Source organism: Lepus europaeus, chromosome X (genome assembly GCF_033115175.1).
Source record: "Lepus europaeus isolate LE1 chromosome X, mLepTim1.pri, whole genome shotgun sequence".
NCBI classification, from domain to species: domain Eukaryota; kingdom Metazoa; phylum Chordata; class Mammalia; order Lagomorpha; family Leporidae; genus Lepus; species Lepus europaeus.
This window is the reverse complement of record NC_084850.1, coordinates 15,043,906-15,059,311: the sequence shown is the minus strand read 5'-3', so window position 1 is coordinate 15,059,311 and position 15,406 is coordinate 15,043,906.

Genomic DNA, 15,406 nt, shown 5'->3' with positions numbered 1-15,406 from the left:
ATAAATAGGGTTTGTAAAGTCTAAGGACGAAGGCCAACTTTTGAGATTTAGTGGTGTAAAAGGGCATTTATATTTCCAAATCCTTGCCAGTTACACTTAATCTTTCTCTTCTATGAGGTCCTGTTTCATTTTATAGAGCGTTCTATTCTGGCACCAGTCATTATCTGTCTTACAATATGGTTATCTGTGAGTATGCCTGTGCTCCCCTCTAGATTTGGAGCTCCTGGAGAACAGAACCATACCCTCATTCATCTTTGTAGCCCTCCAGTCCCTGAGAGTTAGTGCATTTAGCTAGTAGGATTATGGAATAGCTACCAATGTGGGCTTTTGGGTCAGTAAGGTGAATCTTGACCTCAAAAACTCCAGATTAGAATATCCACAGAGTTTTGACACACTCCAAGATGTTGGACAAGTCACTTAACCTGAATCTTAATGAACTACTATGTGAGATGGTTGGAAATAGTAGCTCCTCCTTCACCCAGTGCAAAGATGAGCTTTGATCAGAGTTCCTGGTGCTTGGCAAATGACAGATACTAAGATTCAGGTTTGCAAGTATCAAGAGATGCTTGTTAGAATTATCTGCATGTCGCAGGTGGAATTACCCTGGCCAGCTGGAGCCTCCTGGAGGATATTCCTCCTGATTTAAGTTTTTAAAAAGAAGCCAGTTTATTAGAAAAAAAAAAAACCAAGAAGGAGCAAAAAACAGCCAAAGGTAATAACATGTACAAAGACCAGGAATTCGAAGATGAGTTTGCCTTCAGTGTGAGATGTGAAGACTGAGACAGAGTGAGATAATAACAGTAGCAGCTAGTAATGACATGGCACTCACCATGTGTTGGCAACTGTGTTCACTATTTAATAGTTGATAAATCATTTAAATGTCAAAATGAGCAAGCTGATCATTTTAACAATGAAAATGTTAATGAGCACAACTCAAACACTAGACACTAGACTGAGTGGTTTTGAACCTTTAACTTAATTTTTATATTTTTTATCCCCTATTTCTAGACCAGGCAACTGAGTTTTAGAGAGACTTAAGTCATTGGTTCCAGGCCACATAGATGGCAATCAGCCGAGCTGGGATTTGAACCCAGTGACTATCTGATTTTTTATTACTAGGCTGCAGAGAGGCAGCTGCTTCCTTTCAGTGCCTGTTAGGCAGACTACATCATGGCAAAAAATGATCCCACATTAGGCAAGATTGCCTGGATACTAATTCAGCTTCCTGGAATTCTTTTTGAAATAAGATGGATTATAATAAAATAATGCATAACCAAATGGACCCTGAAGTCAGCAGAAAGGTGAAAACTGGTTACTCATGGAGAAAAATCTTTCTGTGCCATAGTTGACAGCATTTAGAAAATGTTATTAGGCAGCAGCTCTGCATACATAGAAAAATCTAGGGTTTTACAAATTTTTTTTTAGAAACACTACATCACTAAATTTCCATCTACCCAAAGTAAACGGAGCAGAGCATCATAAATTAGGTTCCAATGCCAGTGGTGAGCTTTCTGTGCGGAAGAGCATTCTCTTCTTTTGAGACCTTCAAAAGCCAATTTCCTCCCCCAACAAAGCTTGCACTGCTTAACTTAGGTTGTACCAGCTGCACTCCCCTACAACTTGTGAGACCACCTCTGTGATTGATTGTGCCTAGGGCCTCCGCTCTATTTGCATGTACACCTGGGTTCTGGCCCTGACCCTCAAACTAATTTGTTGTGTGATTGTGCACAAATCGCTTAACCTCATTGAACTTACTTTCTTCATGTGTCATGTGGAGCTATTAATACTCACTTTGCCTGCCTTACTGAATTCTGGATTCTGAGAGATAAAATGAGGCAATATGCAAGTTTTGGTTTTAGGAATGCAAAAATATAAAATAAACATAAGGCATGATTATTGTTCTCAGTCCATTTAGGTTGTCTACTGCAATAACATTTTTAAATTCATTAAGGAAAAGAACACAACCTTTTCTTTACCTTTTGGAAACTTGAGAATATGAGTTTTTTAGCTCTGGTGAGTATTTGCCAAGAGGCCATCTTTGTGCTTTGAATAGCTTCTTTATTAAGCCTTAGCAGCTGCTTATTTCTTTCATATTATTATGATTTCATTTTGCAGAATTTCTGGAGAGTGCTTCGACCCCCTCCTCCTTTGAAAACGTGGCTTTTGGTTGTCCTCAGAGTCCTTAAATAGTAGCAAAGGCCCAAATCAGGCTTGAGCAGACTCCTTTCACTTGTGTAAGTGAATGTACTAACAGTGGTAATTAATGGCAGGGGCGGGCTTTGTAAACTGAGGACAAGTGAGTGAGTCATGGTAGGCCGGCTGACCCCCTCACCTGGGCAGCCTCTGAGGACACCTGCCTCAGATCATTAAGGCCCTTGCCTAATTCACATAGTCTGACTGCCTCTGTTAGTGGGGTGAACAAAGCCAAGCATTTATTGGCTGGAGTGCAGGGATGAATACAATTCGGCTGTTCGGCAAGGCCTGGTCTAGACAGCTGCTCATGCAAACGGGTTTCAAATGAACGTGTTTCTATTTAGAACGTGTATGTTTTGATTGAATTTAAAGAAAAGCATGAGGTGACTCCCCCTTTGGAAAACAAACTAATTATGTACTCCTGTGTTGTCTGGTGGTTGGAAGCTGGACATGGCCACAACAGTACCCTATGGAAAGAAATTTCTTTCCTGTTGAACGTGAGACACTTCTGTAGGACCACAGCTGGTGCTTTTTTTCAAAATCACATGGCTGATGGCTTGAAAGGATCTGTTAGGAAAACCGTGAGCACAGTAAATAGTCTTTTTTTATATTGGGAATTACTACCCCATGCTTTTCTTCTTGTTCTCTTAATTTGGATTGGAAATTGGACACAACGTCTAGTAAGGTGACTTGCTGTTCTGTGTGCAGTTGAAAAGGTTCCAGGGAGGCAAGAGCTGGTGGACCAAGTGACACCCTCAATCAGTTATTGGACTGAACCATTTGCATTTCCATTCAGGTCATGCTGTCTCAGTCAAACTGTTGACTTAACACTGTTGTGACTTGGGTGGCTTTGACTCTTCCATTCAAGCTTTAGAAACATCATTGAGTTAACAGGCCACACACCAATTCACCCTTCTCCCTCCCTACTCTTCAACCCCTTTGTTAGATAAGGAGGCCTTTCCCTGCTACAAAAAGGTAGCAGGCCTAAGGTTCCATGAGTTCTGTGCCCCTTATACCACCCCTGATTTAGTCTTTGTGCAAGGCTGCTTTTGTTTCCCTCCAAGAATTAAAAGTTAATTGATATCTCAAATGGATGTTGGTCACAAAGCATTTCACCATCCGATGCAGTCCTGCATCCCATTAGATGAACCCTCTTCCAGAGTTCATTGTAAACAAACATCCCACAACAAGGAAAAAGTTTACCTACCTGAACCATTGTATTCATCTGTGTTCTGCAATGGAACTAAAATTCTATGACAATGTCACTAGGTTAATTAATTTAGATTAATGACTCTCAGAGCTCTGTTTTTCCTTGCCTTCACTGTTTGTCACAGACTGCTGACAAACTATTTCCAAATGTCTGAATTTATCAGGCTCTCTGAAGTTTTAGAAATGGGTAGTCATCTCAAACCTAGACCTTTCATTGTAGTACTGTGAATCCACCTGAATCAATGAAATGTTAGATTCTGATGTGGTAATCCAGTATAGATAGATTGTATATTCATATTATTCTTCTGATAAGGGTTTATTTTCAGAGAACAAAAATACATGAAATTTCTTTCCAAACAAGGAAGAAAACATTTCCATGGGATCAAGGGAAAGCACGACGGAATCCACTCAATTAAGCTGAGAAATACAGAACACACTCAAGTTAGATTTTGGCTGTTACTCTAAGGTGCATGCCATTGATCTGACATGTACCAACAGAACATGGGTTTCAATAACATATTCTGGAATTTTGCAGCTTGGATACACATAAATTGTTCTTCATGCTAAACACACTTTCCCCATTGGTTAGTTTCAGTTAGCCTTCAACTAAGGCCACACATGTAGTATAATTTTTGTTGCCATTAGAGGAATGAGTTTTCTTTTTCTCGTACGTTAAGCTAATTAATTCAGTAATGTTGTGGAATGACTTGGTTGAGATGCATATTTTATCAGGGTTCCTATCTCTGTTACAGATAGTCCCACCAGCCACATAATGCTTTTCACACATCTTGGAATATCAAAATGAAACTAGGAATTCTCCCAAGAAGATATACAAATGGCCAATAAGCAAATTGAAAAGGTGATCAACATCATCAATCATATAAGAGTTGGTGAACTCAAAAGGCTTCCATAGCTTTGACAACTCAGGACAAGAGCCTAGGGTGATTACTGATGCCATAAGCAAGAGTGTCAATTTGTTAAGTCAACAACAGGAGTCACTGTGCACTTACTCCTCATGTAGGATCTCTGTCCTTAATGTGCTGTACATTGGGATTTAACGCTATAACTAGTACTCAAACAGTATATTTCACTTTGTGTTTCTATGTGGGTGCAAACTGTTGAAATCTTTACTTAATATATACTAAACTGATCTTCTGTATATAAAGAGAATTGAAAATGAATCTTGATGTGAATGGAAGGGGAGAGGGAGCGGGAGAGGGGAGGGTTGTGGGTGGGCAGGAAATTATGGGGGGAAAGCCATAGTAATCCATAAGCTGTACTTTGGAAATTTATATGCATTAAATAAAAGTTTTAAAAAATCATCAATCATAAAAGAAATGCAAATCCAAACCACAATAGGACATTACGGCACACTATGTAGGATGGCTACTATTAAAAAAAAAAAAAAAGCCGGATAACCATTGGTGATTTTCCTCAAAATCAGTACACAATGGCTTAAGTATGTTTGAGTGGTGCAACACTTTTGTTCTTTTCCTTTAGTCTGATTCAAATAAAAACAAGCCGCAGCTCAATAGGCTAATTTTCCGCCTGCGGCGGCGGCACCCCAGGTTCTAGTCCCGGTCGGGGCGCCGGATTTTGTCCCGCTTGCTCCTCTTCCAGGCCAGCTCTCTGCTGTGGCCCGGGAGGGCAGTGGAAGATGGCCCAAGTGCTTGGGCCCTGCACCCCATGGGAGACCAGGAGAAGCACCTAGCTCCTGGCTTCAGATCAGCACAGTGTGCCGACCGTAGCAGCCAATTAGGGGGTGAACCAATGGCAAAAGGAAGACCTTTCTCCCTGTCTCTCTCTCTCTCTCACTGTCTACTCTGCCTGTCAAAAAAATAAATAAATAAAATTAAAAAAAAAACAAAGCAGACTTTACTATTTTTATGTACTACGCTTAAAATAATATTTTTGATACTGGTGAATTCTAGTTGCATCTTGTATTTATAAATTTTCCTGTTTAGCTGCTAAAATGATTGTGTAAAGCCAAGTTGGTAGTTTTTTATTTTCCCTCTTGTTCTTTTTCTTCAAAGAAATCTTTTATTTAATGAGTACAAATTTCCTAAGTACAATTTTAGGAATATAGTGATTCTTCCCACCATACCCATCCTCCCAATCCACTCTCCCACCCCCCTCCTCCTCCCTCTCCCATTCCCAATTCCATTCTCCACTAAGATTCATTTTTCAATTAATTTCATATACAGAAGACTAACTCTATACTAAGTAAAGATTTCAAGAATTTGCACACACACACACAAATATGGTTTGAGGACAAGTTTTACAGTTAATTCTCATAATGCAACTCATTGAGGACAGAAGTCCTGCATGGAAGTAAGTGCACAGTGACTTCTGTTGTTAATTTGACAATTAACACTCTTATGTATGATGTCACTGATCACTCAAGGCTCTTGACATGAGCTACAAAGGCTATGGAAGCCTTTTGAATCTACAGTCTCCATCAGTATTTAGAGAAGGCCATAAGCAAAGTGGAAGTTCTCTCCTCCCTTGAGAGAAAAGTGTACCCCTCTTTGATGGCCACTTCTTTTCATAGGGGTCTCACTCACAGAGATATTTCGTGTAGAACATTTTTTCCCACAGTGTCTTGGCTTCCTATGCCTGAAATGCTTTCATGGGCTTTTCAGCCAGACCAGAATGCCTTCAGAAATGATTCTGAGGTCAACTGAATGCTGTTTAAAGCGATTGTCATTCTCTGAGTCTGCTGTGTGGAATGCTTCCCATGTTAGAACATTCTCTCCTTTTTAATTCTATCTATTAGTATTACCAGACATTTTATTGTATTTATCTGATCCCTTTAACACTTAATCCTATCTATATGATCACTTTAACACTTAATATGGTCACTTTTACACTTAAAATGGCATTTTTACCACCCAGCTTAATGAAATTTGGTGTCTCATGGCAAGTTTTTAAACTGTACCCTTAGAAGTCTGTAGGAATGTAGGTTTTAATTAGCCTAACTAAAAACATTTTCTCTGAATCGCAGTCAAGTTTGTCAAAGTTCTAAGCTGGTAATGAGAGACACTAAGACTTGCATACTAGATGTTTAATTAGGAGAGCAAACTAAATATTTCCTTCTGAAAGGAGAAAAATCACCTGTACTTGTATACCCAAAGAATAAGTCATTGGAAATAGCCTGTGTTTCTTTGCTATGGAACCTGTCTCTCCTTGCTCAGAAAAGTGAGCAATCTTTTCACTCTGGCACAGAAACTGGAGAAGAGTGCCCAGCCATTGATTGCATCTTAGTAATAATATGGCTAACATTTGTGAACTTTTGCCATGTATTATGTACTGTCCTGACTTCCACAAATCAATGTTTAATCTTTACAACTCTGTGGAGGATATTTTATCATCATCTCCACTTCACAGATAGTGTAACTGAAGCACAGGACCAAACCATATAAGGTCACACATCTACCAAGTCTTGAAACTGAGATTTGAATCCAGGTCTACCTGATGCCAGAGTCCTTCTATTTCTTTTTCTTTTTTTAAAAAAGATTATTTATTTATGCATTTATTTATTTGAAAAGCAGAGTTGGGGAGAGAGAGAGAGAGAGAGAGAGAATCTTCTATCCACTGGTTTACTCCCAAATGGCCTCAATGGCCAGGGCTGTGCCAGGCCGAAGGCTATCAGCAGGAAGCTGAAACAGAAGTGGAGCACCGGGGATTAAAAGCAGCTTCAGGCTGGCGCTGCGGCTCAATAGGCTAATCCTCCCCTTGCGGCGCCAGCACACCGGGTTCTAGTCCTGGTTGGGGCGCCGGATTCTGTCCCGGTTGCCCCTCTTCCAGGCCAGCTCTCTGCTGTGGCCCGGGAGTGCAGTGGAGGATAGCCCAAGTGCTTGGGCCCTGCACCCCATGGGAGACCAGGAGAAGCACCTAGCTCCTGCCTTCGGATCAGCGTGGTGCGCAGGCCATAGCGCGCTGGCCGTGGCGGCCATTGGAGGGTGAACCAATGGCAAAAGGAAAACCTTTCTCTCTGTCTCTCTCTCTCTCACTGTCCACTCTGCCTGTCAAAAAAAAAAAAAAGCAGCTTAATCTTATAGACTACTTAATCAATCTCTTTGTTCTTTTTTAATGAATGGGAGTCCCTATCACTCTATGCCTATAAGGGTTGCCTATAACAGTGGTCTCAGTTGGGGTGGGAGGCATCATTTTTGCCTTACAGCAGATATTCGGAAATGTCTAGAAACATTTTGGTGGTCACAACTCGGGGAGAGGGTGGGAATGCTACTGGTTTCTAGGAGTAGATGTCAGGGATGATGTTTTGCAGGGCAGTAAGAGGATCAGAAATAGTGCCATACTCAGTCACTTTGGAGCTGAGACCAAAGGAAAAATCAGTAACAGTGATCCTATCTTTGTTGAAAATGTTGGTATCTTGGTTCATTGTGGATTTTTTTGGCATTAATTTGATTTTGGTGTCCCCTTAAATTCTGTGCCTGAGGTAAGTACCTCATTCACCTCACTGGCCTCACCTTAGTCCTAGCCCTGCTATTAAATATCCTACAATGCCTGGGACAGTCCCCCAAAACCAGGAATTATCCAGTCTAAAATGTCAATTATGCCAAGGTTGAGAAAACCCTAACTTAAAGTACTAGAGGAAGTTTTCCTATGGAAGGGCAAAGGTAAAATAAAGGGAAGCACAATGATTTAAGTTGCAATAATACCTACTGTTTAGCAAACTATTATTGCTGTACATGTGTTATTTCACACAGGTATTGATCTGTCTTTTGCCAAACCCACTCTGGAAACTACTAGGCTGCCTTGCCTTCCAGCATCAGAGCAGTCCAGGAGTCATTTTTTAAAGATTTGTTTGTTTGTTTGTTTGTTTGTAAGGTAGGGCTACAGAGAAGGGGGGGGGGGGGGAGTCTTTCATCTGCTGGCTCACTCCCCAAATGGTTGCAATGGCTGGAGCTGGGCCTATCTGAAACTTCTTCTGGGTCTCCTAAACAGATGGCCCAGGAACTTGGGCCATCTTCTACTGCTTTCCCAGGCCATAGAAGAGAGCTGGATCAGAAGTGGAACAGCTGGGACTCGTACCAGCGCTCATATGGGATGCCGGAACTGCAGGTGGCAGCTTTACCCGCTATGCCACAGCACTGGCCCCCAGCAGCCATTAAGTAGGTACTGAAATTGTGCTTGCATAGGATTACAAATCAGCACACTATATTGCTCTAAGTATAGGTGTAAAATTGGTTCTATTTCTCCCCAAACACAAATGTTTCAAATCCTCTCCTTTAAGAAAAAATCAGCCTAATAAATTTGGAGTCATTTTGCTGAAAATGGTCACTGATGGAACTTTTGGAGCTTTTGGAAAACACAATCAGTTGTTGCAAGTTAAGTGCTCCAGGGTATCTTTTCTGATGCAATTTCATAATGTGATGAAGGGTGTTAACTTGGTTTTAAACCCCTCACAGATGTTCTTAGTAATTGTTCTCTTGTAATTGCTTTGTGCTCCTCTGCAGATAAGCAATGTGGTGTCGTGAAAAGCTGGAAGGGTGCTTTAGGGAAGACCTAAATTCAAACCCCTTCTCCACTAGTTACTAGATGTATGACCTTGGGCAAATTAGTTAACATGTCCAAGCCAAAGTTTTTCAAGACTGATGATGTTACCTACCTGAGTGTGACATTGACCTAAGTAATGTAACAGGTACTCAATAAATGTTAGGTTCCTTCTGTCCCTTGAAAAACGTATCGGCAAAAAGCAAAAGCTTTATTATTGTGACACTTTAAAAGAATCTAATTCTTGCTTCTATTTGGAGAAAGCAAACTAAATCCCATTGCCTTTAGCTGATAATAATAATGATTTAAAAAATAAATGTAACATGGAAAGTTCTTTGAGATTTTCCCTATCAAAATCCACTAGAACATCTTTCCTTCCACACCTCCCCATCACTTTAAGCTTAGCACATTGTTATTTTTTTTTCCTCTAGTTTTTGTGAAGTGGGTCTTCACCTTATTCCTAAAGCCATCTGGGCTAGTTTAGTTCTATCAGAGCCCAGAGCTAATGATGCCAAGGTCAGGGCTATATCTCCATGGGGAACAGTTAGCTTTGCTCCCCTCTTTGACCCTACCCTCCTTCCCTAACCCTACCAGCTGGCTTTACACCATGTTTGTTCCAAGGAGGGTACGAACGAGAGAGTGGGGCTGTGGATGCACTACCAGCAATGCAGCTGAAAGCCCAGATCTTTGTAAGAAAATGCCAGCACCTGAAAACCAATCCCCAGTTCCACTACCCCTTGATGACAGATGATCAGCACCAATGGTCATATAGAAGCAATAATCACAGTACAGATTATAATTATTTTCTTTCTAATTTATCCCATTTTCCTAAATGATTAGCTCCATCAGAGAGTAGCAGCCACTTCTTGACATTCTGGCATGGTCCTTGGTCATTTAAGACCATGTGTCTATTGCCTGCAGTTGTCAGCAATGCCATGACAAGAACCTTCTGTGAAGCTTGCCACCAAGGTTAAATGTTGTTAGCAGCATCCCATTACTGTTGCTATGATACATTTGATGCCCTGACTACAAGGCATGAACAAAACCTCTGTGATGCAAGGTGAAGACAGTTTTTCATGTGGCTATTGATTTAGCTGCTCTTGAATGTGCATCTTTTAAAGGGTATTTGCTAACCCACTATACCTGTATCACAGGGGGTGCACGTTTTATCATTTTGGATGTAAATAAAATTATCAACTGAAAAGAGACAGTTTTTCCTAGAACTTAGTTGTTTCATGCATTTGTCTCAAAACAGGAATGAAACCAATTTAAATCTTTTCAAAGATAGTATCTAAATTGTGCTCAAATGTCCTCTTCTGTGTGTGTAGGATATGAGTCTTCTGTTTCTTTGGGGGACAGTTTATGATTTCAAGGCATTGCCTGAAACAATAGATGTAAGAAAAGAAAAGCTACATTCCCTATTAGTAAAATTATAGACAGCTGAGGCTAAAGAAGTGTGAGAAGGAAGGGCCGATGGGTGCTAGGGAACATTTCTAGGCATAGCTTTTTAATCATTATTTGAAAGACAGAGTTACAGAGAGAGAGAGAGAGAGAGAGAGAGAGAGAGAGAGAGAGACATATCTCCCATCCACTGGTTCACTCCCCAAGTGGCTGCAAAGGCTGGGATTAGGCTGAGCCAAAACCAGAAACCAGGAGCTTTGTCTGAGTCTTCCAAGTGGGTGGAGAAACCTCATCTGGGTCTCCCATGTAGATGGCAGGGACCCAACTACTCGAGCTGTCACCTGCTACCTCACAGGTGCATACTTAATCCCCTTTGAAGGTACCCCCCTCCCCTGCGCTGCCGTGACCTAAAGACTTCTACTTGGCCCCACCTCTTAAAGGTTATGCCAACCTCAGAATACTGCCACCAATCACATGGACACTTGAGGGAAATTAAAGCCATAAGAGGATGAGTATATATCTTTTAAAAGCAAATTCTATTAAGCGTGCAGTCATGTCGACTCTTAGTTTTAATAGAGACCTACTTTTTCCAGCTTTGACAAAAAACAGGAATTTATTTTACAGACTCTGGGGTTCTCAAGGAAACTAGGGGTAAGGATGCAGCCAGATTTCAGAAATGATCTGGGACTAAACACTAAGCTGGTATTTGAGACTTATTCCCTCTAGTCTCTGCCTCTATTTGCATGTCAGCTTGATTTTCTTTCTCTACTCCCCAGGCTGTATGGCAGCAGATGGCTATCCATAGTACTTGCACTTATATTTAAAGGCCTAGCTAATCAGAGTGAGACCAATTTTCTCTGAGTTTCATTTCAAATTCATGGACAGCTTCCTACCTCTGGACCAGTCAACTATATTCAAGAAAGGAGAGATCACGTTGTACAAACATAGCTACCTGTAAGGAAAAGGGAACTCAGAAAAACAATTTAATAGGCATTCAGTGCAAAGACTGGTTACAAATACTGTAGATGCACATGTATTTGAGTTTTTATGCTTCTTTCTGAGATAAAAATTAAGAAGCCCAAATATTTCTCACATATCTGTATCTGTCCACAGTTATAGTAGTGGCAATTATTATATAACATACTATTATGCTTCATAATATGTTATTATATTATTATGTATGTTAATAATGTTATACTATTATACATTGTATGTTCAAATGCCTTGTCTTGCCTCTAGATAGAAACATGTGAAGTCAATGTCAATTGGATTATGCAATTTAAAAAATATTCTCATTGCATATTTCCCATGGTCAGTTGGACCTTTCACTTTTACTTCAGGTATCTAGAAATCCCTGACTAGAAAAGGAAAACTACAAACCCTGTGCTTCACAAAGTTCTTGAGACTGCAAAAAAATTAGCTCTTTGCTTTCTACAACTAGGAGGATACATAAATGATGCATGTATTTGTTTCTTAGTACTTGTAATTATATTGTTGGAAATAACAAAAGTCCAGCTCTATATCCTATTCAAGTTTAATCTAGTACTCATAATACTCCCCTATGCTCTCCTACTTACCATGTGTGTCTTTTACCACCTAGCATTAGCTATTGTATTATTTTAGCTCACAGATAAGGAGGGGGTCTTCAAAAAGTTCATGGAAATGCATATTATAAAGAGTTTATTTTCAGATTTTTAAAAAATGCACCAGAGTGAACATCATTTAATTCCATGAACTTTTTTATGTTCTCTCATAATACTGCATACTATATACTCTATTTTGCCTTTACCTATATTTAAACTAGGAGGAAATCTCATTTCTTCAATGTTGTGGTAATTATCAGCCCCTTAAACAAGTTTTACAAGCCATGAATGGGATATAAGTGGTTGTAACAATGTATTCAAGATTGGCATGAGCTATCAGTGGCCTCAAATATTTAGCCAGTGGGATCTCACAGCAGTTAAGGAGATGCAGGCTACATGAAATCGAACAGGCTGGCTGTGTATCCCCATGCCCTCTTGGTAAAGATGCACCCTTTGTCAGAAGAGGGGGAGGCTCAACTCCTCAGGAAGGATCTCTGAGCAAAAAGGGGCTGACTTTTGAATTTAGACTCATGAAAAGTCATTGAAGGGATACATGTAAATAAGGGTTGCAAGGTCAGTCCTTCAGTCTCAAAAGTCAGAATGATGCTTAACATTCCAGACCATGGCCTTCCACAAACCACCAGGAGCCTCTTCAAAGGCCACCTTTGCCCTATTCCCACCCTGTTAGCACAAGGTGGAAATTCCATTCTGAGTTCTATTATAAGGACCATCAGTAACATTTTTATGCAGGCTTACCATCTGAAAATCACTTCCACAGGCATTTTTTCACTGGATTCCAACAACCCATTTTTCAGATAAGGCTATATAATTTAAGAGAGAATAAGTAAGCTGTTCATGGTTACAGAGCCAGTAAGTCTTGAAGTCAGGACTAATATCTAACTTTTTGGCTCCAAATCCCATTTTTCCCAAACATGTAACAAAATGCTTCACCTATGGGTGTGTTGGAAAATCTCCAAGCCAAAGGATACTGTAGCTTTTTGTCTCAAGAAAACTGGACAAGGTTATAAAGACAGTTGTGCACTATAGGTGTAATGAAGCTGAAACATCATAGCCCCAAGTTTAATTTGGTAAATGGGTGACCATAGTAAGTGATATGTCCAGACTCCTCACTGTTACATCAGAAAACAGTTTTGGACTTTAAGGAGTGACATGAGAAAAATTCATCCTATTCAGATAAGCTGTTGGAAAGTCTTTTTTAGTTTTTTCTTACCTAGCTCATCTTTCCGTCCTCCCTCCTTTGTCAAAAAAGCAGGAAGGAGATTGGGAGGTTAAAATCTACTTAAAGAGTTTTATTTAAGTTTATTCAGACAGAAGATCTAGGAGTCTAGATTTGAGGAACTTTACAGCACCATCTTTTAAAAGTCAACTCCATTTCATGACTTTAAAGTGATTAGAGCAACAAAAACCTGACAGTTTTCTTAAGAAGCACAGTGAGATAGTGTGATGGGAGAGAAACCTGTAGTTCTAGAATGTTTTTCTTACAAGATTCTGTTTACCTTTCTCAGTTACTCTCTGCCTAGTGAATGAATGTTGTCACAAAGTTATTGTTTGTCTGATTTTAATACTGAGCAGGAGGATATCAGAGGCTCACGCCTATTTTAAATCCTCCCTGTGGATTCTTAGCTAGGGACTCCACCAAGACCATAGGACATACAGTTGAACTTCTCTAGTTTTTGTCAACATTAAATATCAATGCCAATTTTACTGCACCCCCCAACCCTGGAAAAGGAAAGTTATGGTGCTTGTGCAATGAGAATTTCTACGCCTAAATCTGAATGAAAAAGGATGGGGATTTTAATGGGTGATAATATTAGCATTACTGTTAGTGGCCTCTTGAACATGTAACAGAGTGAACACCTTGCTTGACATATTCCCACCTGAACCAAATACTGTTATCTTCTTATTGCTTACACCCTTTCCCACTCACCTGGAACTGAACACTTCCCTTTGTTGTATCTTATCTAGGAACAAGGAAATGCCACTAGCTACAGGTAAATATGACCTTTGTGAACTGGCAGAAGGTTCCTTAGTAGGATTGCTTGGAGCTCTTGTTTCCAACATGAGATTCATTTCAAAGTGACCTACATAGAGTTTATACTTAACCATGGATTCATAGGTAGTTTCTGGTGGTTTTTTGCTGCGATTATTTCTTATACTAGTAAAAACAAATTACTTGGATTTATAGAAACTTTGTTAAAATTTATTGAATTAAGGAGCCAACTCCTATAATATTTTTAAAATGTAGTGATAGAAAATAGTGGTATTGACTGCTAAACTGATATCCTTCATAAAATGCCATCAAGTGAATGTACTTGGATTGTTGCAAGTAAAGATGAACAGTTGTGTAAAAATGGAGTTGCTGGAGAAAGCGCAGGATGCTCAGTTAAATTTGAATTTCAGATAAACAGCTAGTAACTTTTTAGCATGTTTGTCCCAAGCAACAAAAAGTATTTTTTCTTTATCTGTAACTCAAATGTAACTAGATAACTTGTACTCTTGTTTGCTAAATCTGGCAAACCTTGTAAATAACTCATATTTCTTTATGACACAAAGCCATCAGATTAAATAGCAATTGTTCCTAACACACAGCTCAATTGAAATAAACCTATTAATAATGGACAACCAACTGGAAAGGATATATTTCAACAGAATATTTATTAGATAGTCTATTTTACCAATAATGACAGAATTGTGCATAAAGCAATACATGCTTTTATTCAATATCTTGAGTTCAATGAGTCCACATTGTGATAATCCATACAGTAGTACAGGGAATCTTGGAACAGTATGTCCTCAAGCTGTGACAGCCAGCCCACCAGCAATTAGGAAGAATCACAAGAGCTTACTAGGCATATGTCTGAATTTCTTCTGCTGCTATTAGGAAAGACTACAGATCTGTAAAGGTGACTAGTCTACCATTTGCGGCCAGTCCGATTGAGCATGTTCCAAATTGTTCGTCTCCTCCCTCTCTTTTTCCACTCTTAGATTTAACAGGGATCACTTTTCAGTTAAAATTTAAACACCTAAGAATAATTGTGTTTTAATTACTGAGTTCAACCAATAGTACTAGAACAACAACAACAACAACAAATACTAAAAAGGATAAAGTATTACATTGTACATCTAAAGTCAGGACAGGAGCTGATCAGTTCATTGTTGCTTATATTACATGCTCAATCGGACTGGCCGCAAATGGTGGAGTTAGAAATGTGCCAGGGGATTCCAACACAATCCCATCAAGATGGCATGTACCAATGCCATCGCACTAGTCCAAGTGATCAATTTCAGCTCACAATTGATAGTTCTGATAGGTCTAAGAGTCAAAGAGATCACACAAACAAGACAAGTATCTGCTAATACTAACTGATAGAATCAAAAAGGGAGAGAAAGATCCAGCATGGGAAGTGGGATACACAGCAGACTCATAGGATGGCAGATGTCCTAAACAACACTCCGGCCTCAGAATCAGCCCTCAAGGCATT